The sequence below is a fragment of the Solanum stenotomum genome, chromosome 10, assembly GCF_019186545.1.
Source record: "Solanum stenotomum isolate F172 chromosome 10, ASM1918654v1, whole genome shotgun sequence".
Lineage (NCBI taxonomy): Eukaryota > Viridiplantae > Streptophyta > Magnoliopsida > Solanales > Solanaceae > Solanum > Solanum stenotomum.
The window spans coordinates 8323817-8333700 of NC_064291.1; the positions used below are offsets into that span (position 1 = coordinate 8323817).

Here is a 9884-nt window from a genome sequence, read left to right on the forward strand (position 1 = left end):
GACTAAGTTAAAGAACATGCCTTGACTTGGAGTGGAGATTTCCCCCTTGAATATGTGCTTTGTGTATTAATTGCATTTTAGACTCCAATAGATTGTATTGAGCATTGCTTTCGAGTTTGGAGAAGGTAGATGTAGTTCCTACTCCGTTATGGTGCATTGAGTAAGTTAATATTGGAGTTGATGTTTCCTCTTTAGTGATGTGCATTTAGATGAGTTGCATGCATGCATGATCGACTGCTAGTCTTGAGTCTTTTCGTTTAGAAATGTGCTTAGAATCTCATTCGAGGACGAATGATCCCAATGGGGGGGATAATGTAACACCCCGGATTTAAAATGAGGTAAATAACAACTTTTGCGAAACTGTAGGTGCTGACCAACGGTGGCTAACCACAGACCGTAGGAGGGTCCGTGGTTGGGCACCTCAGCAAAACCCCCAGGTCAGGGCGACGATGGGACCCATGGACCGTAGGTCCATCGATGCCTCGTGGACCAGCTTCCCGTCGTTTGGCCAAAAGTCTATGACCACAAACGATGACTGCCAGGACGGACAGTAGGTCCATCCACGGTCCGTCAGTCGTGGTCTCATGAGTCAAGCCTGGACGGTTATTTTAGGTACTTAAAGGTCTTTTTCGGTTTTAATTAAATCAATGTGGTATCGTTTTGTCTAAACCTAGACCACCTATATAAGGATTTTAGACCCCTAAACTCACTTAATTAAGTCATTCTCTCAAATCCCAAAAGAATCCCCAAAACTCCTCTCAAATCCCAAAAGAATCCCCAAAACTCCTCTCAAATAATCTCTCTCTAAAAGTTGGAAGAAGAGGAAGAAGATTGAAGCTAGGTCAAGATCAAGTCTCCCAATATTCAAGATTCTGTGGGATTTGTGACTAAGGTATGATGGCTTTTCATCCATGGGATCCTTCTTCCCATGGAGTCCCCTAGAATTCCACAATTTGAAGAAGAATGTCACCAATTCTAGTTAGGGCTCCTTCCATTATCGTTGGTTATGATAAATGTTGATCCAATTGAGTGGATTATGATTGTTTATGATTGAATTGAAGAATTGCATGTATTTAGGATGAAATTACATGTACCCATGCCTATCCTATGATTTTAGGGTTGAATTGATATGTTGGGTTCGATGTCATGTGAGGGAAACTCTATGGGTTAGATATCCCCTTATAGGATTGATGATTTATGACTAGAATTGCTTTAAATTGAAGCATATATGATGAATATGATGTTAATTGCTTGAGAGTAAAACATATATGATGATCATGAGATATAGTGCTTTGAGAGTAAAACCTAGACTATGAATTATTGATTGATTGATGTTATGATGTGGAAGGGATACTTCCTATAATGAATTGGTAAGCATGATTGAACGAATGTTAAAGGTTTACTCTCATGAATGATTCTAGGTTGAAAGGATTACTCACCTAAAATGAATCTAGACTAAAATGCTTAATGAATTAAGAGGCTAAAGGCGATTACCCTTGACCTCTATATGTAAGGACATGAGGTGATTTCCCATACTCCTTTGAATTGAACAAGAGGTGAGTCCCTACATTCTCACGAGGATGAATGGACATGGAGGTGAGTACCCATGCTCCTTATGAAATGATGTGGAGGCGAGTATCTGCATCATATGATGAGATTGTGTAGGCGAATACCCGCGATCTAAAAGTAAGTAATGCAAGAGGCGAATACCCATTAGCCTTTATGAACTAGGCATTGAGGTGAATTCCCATGTCTTTAAAAGTAAGTATGACTAATGTGATTATGACATGAAGTTGATTGACTTGGATTGTTGATAGATATGCCTTCCATGATGTAAGCTTGACTAGAGGCTGATGACCTAAGTCTTAGCTAAGGATAAGTGAGGTTACTTAAGGGTGTATTCCTCTTTCTTTATGATGATTATTATATCTTGATTATGCTTATGCTTTATGTCTTATATTGACTAATGATTATGTTTTTGTTTATGCTAGTCATCATATTTAGTACTTGATTGTACTAACACATACTCTTGCCTACATTCTTATCAAATGTAGGGTCCGGCAACATTGATTCTCACACTCGTTGCTAGCTTCGTTGTTGATTAAGGAAGTGAAGTTTTGGTGAGTCCTCATTGTGTTCGAGGATGTGATTACCACTTTCCCTTATGTTTTTCTTTATGTCTTTGACTATTGTATGAGATGACCCAAGACTTTATTCATGTTGACTCATTTTGTTTAAATGGTCTTAGACAATGTTATTAGACTTCTGCTCGTTTTTATAAAAAAACTTTGATTGTATTGAAACATTTTAAATTCTCACACTTTTCTATTACTTCATGTTATGTTATGATATGTTATGTGGCTTGCATGAGTCCTCTCGGGGTCTTATACGCCTTGTTACATCTAGGGGGTACCCCTGGGTCGTGACAATTTCACTGAGTCAATGAACTTTTTTTGCAATACAAAACAACACTTACTACAATTCATTAAAGAATATAATCAAGATCCTATTTTGGAACCAAAAGAATCTAACTAAAACAACTTAAAACAATAATTATAGAACTTAACATGAGCATGCACTTTGTTCTAGCAGTTAATCCATCTTCTTCGCGTCTCTCTCGTGTAGACTTCGCTTTAAATTTATAGTTTCTATTTGTGGATTGTCAATGTATAAAACACCAAAGTAGTGCTTATAAACGAGTAAAATAGTTGTTTATGTTTCTCATACTCAACCAAGAATTGGTTCAAAACTTTTCAGAATTCTATTATTGTTTGATGAGGTTTGAAGTCAGACAATCTTTTCCTAAATTCAAGCTTAATTTCTTTTATTCAATGGTGACAACTTTACATTTCTTGAACTTTAGTACTTTATATAATTGGACTAAGTCTAATAACAATTTTTCAAGATTTTCTTTTATGTGTTAAAATATCTTCTTCTTGCATCAACAAAAACAGTCTCCAATTTTGTCTGAAGCAATTAATATGTTCTCTCAGCAGTTTTTCTACGGTTTTGTCAACTTCATAAGTTACTTTTGAAAATATGCTAAGGACCTGATTCTTCTATATTTTTATCCGTCTTCTTTGTACATAGATGATCTCTTGTACAATATATGTCAATCATCAAAACACCATGTGATATTAAATGTAGACTCAAATCAAAGTGTTCAATATAGTGTCGTTATAGTATTAGTTTGTCATAATCACTTCTTAGAATCGCTCGAATAAATAAGTCGTTATAGTTTTAGTTAATAATTAGTCACAAGTCAGTGAGAATGATACTCTATTTGTTATTCTATAATTTGTCGATCACACACTTGCATGAGCAGTGGGCCCACCAAATGTTGACGTTGTAGTTGAGTTCTTAAAACATTGGATATTCAACCTCTAGTAACTGGTACGTATTGTCTTCTCTGTGGAGAATTCCACTTGTGGATAAAGTCATATTTACGGGGATAAGTGCTGCACACCTTTCAAACTGTTTGAAACTACATCACAAATTTGTTTTGTATTGTAAAAATACATCACATAATAAAGATATTATTACAAATTGCAGTGTAAATGAGGGATGCAACACAAAAAGATTGTGACACACATAACGAAGGGCAAGTTAATGAAGCAGGGTCAAAGAGAAGGACTAATAAACTTCTGGCTAGCAAGTATATGAAGAAGTGATCATATGAAATTTTAGGCAAATTTCACATTCAAAAGAGAAATAAAGTGAAGTGTTATATATGATAGAACACACATGGTATACATAATTTGAGCATTAATAATGCTATAGCCCAAGAAATAAATATGAGATTTATTGTGTCCAAATGAACAATATATGTCAATTTTTTCGTTTATGACAATTATGATATTTTAACTGGACTTTAGAGTATAATTGTGGGATTAGAGTCATCGATAATGTCGACTATAACGAACTGACCTATTCTCTATGAGTAAGTCCATAGGGAAAGAATTTGGGTCAGAAAGCTGTCTAGATAGTAACTTAAAATTCTTGGCTTAACTAAGTTAGCCTCATATGAAATTTGAGCTAGGTGAAGTCTAAGACCATCCGGAAAAGGGTGGGATCTTTTGTGAAGGTTTGACTGATTTATACTTGTAGCCAAGACATTAAGGAATTCATAAGGTCTTTTAGAATCGAAATTGGGTAAGTAGAACTCCTAAAATTAAACTTGGCGTGAAGAGTATGAGTCGAAACGTCAAGAAAAGTTGTGTTGTAGAAAGAGCCTTTTTTCAAAGTTTGGGTTGCAGAACTTTCGCCAACCTAGCTATAGCGGAAAGCACTATAGCGGAGCGTGTAGACTGCTATAGCGAGGCTAGTTGTCATTGTAGCGACGTCGTTATAACGAAACATGGGTCTCTATAGCGAGAGAATCGGGATTTTATGTAGAATCTTCCCAAAACCCTATTTTATGCAAATTGAGTTCTTGAAACAAATGGGAGATTTTGAATAGTCTACACCAGTTTTCCCACAAAATTCACTAGTAAAAGTAAGAATTTGACTCCCCAATATGTAAACTATTCATTAAGTCTTAGAAACTAGGTTGTTACATTGGAGGAAAAGTTTTAGCATGATTTCATGGTGGAAAAGAGCCTTAAGTTGGGAAAGAAGATAATTTTTTGGCTGGGGTTTAGATTTGTTCATGATCCGGATAAATTAATAAGCCATTAGTGATTGATTTTTATTTGTATTGCTTATTTTAGACCAAGAACAAGCCAAGACACTTCGCAAGAGGAAATGTTGGGCTATTTAGAGTTCCCAAGAGGCTTTTTCGAGGTAGGTGATGGTTTTATGTTTCCGATTATGTGTGTGCATGTCTACTAATTTGTAGTATCATTTGTGCAATGCATGATAGGGAAGCATATGAAATGAACTTGTGATTGTAACTTATGGGTTTGAGTGGTCTTGTCCATTGTGATATGTGATTATACATTTTTGTGGTGCTACGTGATTATGCATTCTTGATGTGCTTGTTGGTTAGCTTAGGTACCATGCTCGTACATGATATTATTGGTTGGCTCGGATACCATGCGTAATATGATTATATATGGTTGATTTGGATACCACGTTTGGTTTGAATTTTGTGAGAGGATCAGGTATGTGTTTAAGGCTCCATGAGAGGATCAATATTTGCATTATGATCATGTGAAACATGTTTTATGCATTGGTTGGTTCATGTATTGTTGTTTCATGTCATGTGAGTTGTGACGGATAGTCTATGTGTAGTTGGTAAGTATTGATATATTATGTATTGCTCTATGTTACTACTTGGTAGTGAACTGCATATATGTGTATATTGGACTTTCCGCGTTATCCTATCAGTATACGATGGTTTGTGTACTGATCCAACACTTGTTTCTTTTTTGTTTAAGTACAACAATCTTTCAGCGGCTGATCCAAGACCTCAGTTAAAAGACACTTGATTACGAGTCCAACGATGAGCTTTGTCTTTCAGGATTCCATTGTTTCTTCTACACTTATTTTTTATTTGTTCGGACATAGATTACCAACTTTAGTTTACGTTTAGTTTTGGGATTGCACCCCAGTTTGACTGTTTAGAGTTATGGTATGGTAGTTTTCAGATATTAGAAATTTATTTTCCATATTTAGATGTTTCATCTATTGGGTTGAGTTTATGGGGAATCAATTTTCTAGCCAATGAAACTATTCTCCTTATTTATGATGAATTTTAGTCATTTTGATATTGTTGGGTTTGTTCGGGTTAGTTCTTGTTTCTTCCACTAGGTTTGTTTAGTGTGGGTGTCACTCACGATGATCTGGATTGTGACAAACATGGTATCAAAGCCTTAGGTTTGTTGATCTTGTCATAATAAAATGAGTCTAGTAGAGTCATGCAGAATGGTATAGAGACGTCTGTACTTTTTTGCAAGAGGCTACATGACTTTAGAAAATTCTCTTTCTTTCTTCCTTCGTGATATAACTTGATTCCATATAGTATTTGGCGATCCAAATTGGTATCTAACCTCTTTCAGTCTTCTGTCTGCAAATGATTTATACTAGACACAACGGGGTGAGGGTGGTAGCTCCAGCAGCAGAGCTACTGACTGAGCCCGCAATTAGAGGGCATGATAGAGGTAGAGGAAAAGGAAGGGGAAGAGGAAAGGGCAGAGGAAGAGCAACACTCATCAAAGGTGGAGCTCAGAATGTGGAGGCACTAAGAGAAGCGACTCCACCCCAGTACTCGGTTGAGAAAGAGGTTAAAATTGATATCGATGATGAGGTCGAGCCTGAAGTGAGGATGGAAACTGGATAACATGTCTTCTCTTTATGAATATGGGGACTTTTCAGTAGGTACTTGCTTTTCTGAATAGGTTGGTAGGTACTTGAGCCACTCCCATTACTCACACTACTCAAGTTCTGATTATTTAGATTGGTGTTGCCACCATTCTTAAGGTGGATGGGGATGAGAGAGCTAGCGCTCTGTTCCATCCATTTCTCGATCCTGTGATGACCGGTACAAATCATGATATATTGACTAAGTTCTTGAAGTGTAAGTCCAATGCTTCGTGGTTTCGAGAGGGAGGATGCATACAAGTTCATCTTGGATTGCTACGAGAGACTTCACAAGTTGGGCATTATGCAACAATATGGGATTGAGTTTTTGACTTTTTATCTTCAAGGTGAGACAAAGCAGTGGTGGAGAGCTTATGTGGAATATTGTTCGTCGATCTTGCCTTCATTGACTTAGGCACAATTTCATGCCATAATTTTGGAGAAGTATGTGCCTCACACCTTATGGGACAAGAAACAAGATGAGTTTATGGCTCTTGAAGCAGGGTAACATGATTATGGTTGTTATGAGGCTAAGTTTCATACCTTGTCTCGATATGCTACACAGTTAGTGATTACTGAAGAGGAAAGCATTTGGTTGTTCGTCAAATGTTTGAATTCTAAATTACATGTTTTTTTTGTGTATATGACCTCGATGAGAAAAGGTTTCAATGAGGTGACAGACTTTGTGAAGAAGGTAGAGTGAGTTCGACAGGCGGGGTAGGTCAAAGCATTGACGAAGAAAGCCATAAATGGGGATAATTTAAGTGGTTCGCATTCTAGAGGTTTAGGCCAACAAGTATTCTCGCCTCATCCTAATCAGTCATTTATGCCCACTACTACTGGGGTTATAAACCTTCTTATGCATTATCCAACAAGCCTTTACTTTAATCCAGAGAAGTTAGCCAAACTATATATCCGCGAGATTGTTCGATTGGATGGAGTTTTGATTTCCATCATATCATAAAGAGGTACGCAATTTAATTACTAGTAACTTTTGGAGGACCTTGTAGGCTGAGTTAGGTACTAGATTGGATCTTAGTATGGTATTTCACCCTCAGACTGATGGGCAGTCTTAGAGAATAATTCAAGTGCTGGAGGATATGCTTCGTGCATCCGTGATAGATTTTGATGGTCATTGGGATCAATTATTATCCTTGGAAAAATTTTCATACAACAATAATTATCATTCGAGTATAGATATGGCCCGGTTTGAGACATTGTATAGGAGGAGATATAGGATTCCCATTATTTGGTTTGATGCATTTGAGGTGAGACCTTGGGGAACTAATCTTTTGAGGAAATCGTTAGTTAAGGTGCAATTCATTCTGGAGAAGCTTCTAGCAGCTTAGAGCAGGCAAAATAAGAATGTAGACCGAAAGGTCAGGGACTTGGAGTTTATGGAAGGAGAACAAGTGTTGCTGAAAGTTTCACCCATGAAGGGTGTGACGAGATTTGGTAAGCAAGGTAAGCTTAGTCCAAGGTATATTGGTCCGTTTGAAGTTCTTAAGAGTGTGGGAGAGATAACCTATGAATTGTCTTTGCCTCCGGGGTTGTCCGGAGTACACCCGATATTTCATGTGTGTATGTGAAGAAATATCAAAGTGATGGGAACTACATTATTTGTTGGGATTCGATCTTGCATACTGAGAATCTGTAGTTATTCTAGATAGGGAGGTCCGCAAGTTGAGGTCAAATGAGATTGCTTTTGTGATGGTCCAATGGAAAAATAGTCCGGTTAAGGAGTTCACTGGGGAGACTGAGGATGATATGCACAAAAGATATCCACATCATTTTGTCAAGTCATGTATCCTTTCTTACCTTTGCTTTCTTTTGACCGTTCGAGGACGAACGATGAGTAAATTGGTATTTGATTTAACGACCTGTTAGGTTGTTTTGAACACTAGACCTATTTCTTTCATAAAAGAACATTCCCATAAATTTTAAATAGGAATTTTGAACTATTCGTGCAACTAAGGTCTTTTAATTGATGTATTCAAAATAATTTATTAGTTGATAATAATGAGTCATGTCTAAAATTATTTAATATCCTATATCACTTGACCCATATATATTAAGATAAATTAGTGAAATTTATCACTTTTAATACATAATTAGTTTAGTAAAAGAAAAAAAAAGAGGCTGAAACTTATCTTCGCGGACGACTACAAGAGGAGAACACCACATATCAGGTAACTACGCCTCCTCTAAAGTGAATTATAGGTAGAAGGTATATTAATTGTATGTTTGTATTAAGAAGGTTAGCTTAATGTTGGATATGTTTGAATCACTCAAAAGTATTTAATTTTCGTGTAAATTGGTAGGGGCAAGGTGATTTCCATTGGTTACTTATTGATAAGGTTTAGTTCCTCCGTATTTACTAATTATTGAAAGATGATAATGGTGGGTTGTATAGTGATTGAAGTTGGAACGAGGCACATTGTTAGTTACATGGTGTAAATTAATTATAGATAGTGTTGCAATTGGTTTTCGCAGCGAATAACTGATTTCGAAAAATAATGAGTTAGACCTTTTAAATTATTTTAATTATCACATTATGATTCAAGTTTTGATACATTAACATTTTTTTGAAATTAGATTATGAATGTGCGCAAGTACCTTTTACATAAAATAACTTGCAAATACTTATTACATAAAAGTTTTTACTCATACAAATGGATCCTTTCTTTGATGAACTCCCTCAACCACCTATTGATACCCAGATACCTCCAAAACCCCCAGATTCCTCAAGTAAAGTAGCTTCTACTATAGAAAGCTTTAAGTCTAAATTGTTAGCTAATTAATATATGGCTGATTTAAACATGGATGAGTGTGCTTCACCTTCCGAAGAACTGGTTCTCACATATCATATTGATCTCCAGGAGATAGCCAATGGTATTAGAACTATCATACTTTCGAGGGAGGAACACAAATGGCTACATGCACCTTAGAAATACTCCCTCATTATTAAACTCCTTAGGCGGCACATCTCTCATCAATACCTCAAACAAAAAATACAATCACTATAGAAGCCATCAGAAACTTCCCGCAAATCGATCTGGGACTGGACTACGATATTGTCAAATTTCAAAAGGAAGAAAACATGAATCAAGCTATCAAAGGAGGCCCGTGGTTTATTCATGGCCACTACCTTTCCCTACAACGATGGGAGCCAAACTTTGTACCCAAGAAATCCATCCTCACATACTCAACGGTATGGGTGCGTCTCCCCCAATTACCAACTGAATTCTACGATAGCCTATTACTTAAAAGAATTGTAAATTCCATCGGCAAACTCTTGAAAATCGATGCGTGCATTAGTTCCACACTACGAGGTAGATATGCCCGGCTATGTATCAAGTTCCTTTAGAGGAACCGGTGATAAGTTGTATACAAATTGGACAACACAAACAACCAATCGTTCATGAAGGGGATGGATTTTTATGTACTAATTGTTGAAGGCTAGGCCATACACAAAATTCCTTCCTATACCACACGACCACTACACAACCAAAATCCACATCACTAAGTTTGCAGAATGTATCTGGTGAAACCAAAGAGCAAACAAAATGGCAAACAGGCAAGTT

At 36.7% G+C, this 9884-nt stretch overlaps 1 protein-coding gene across 2 annotated transcripts in view; it reads left to right on the forward strand.

Moving 5' to 3' along the window:
• Positions 1–9884, forward strand: part of LOC125878199 (guanosine nucleotide diphosphate dissociation inhibitor 2-like) — a 225755-nt gene that overhangs the window by 178967 nt on the left and 36904 nt on the right. The window lies entirely within an intron of this gene.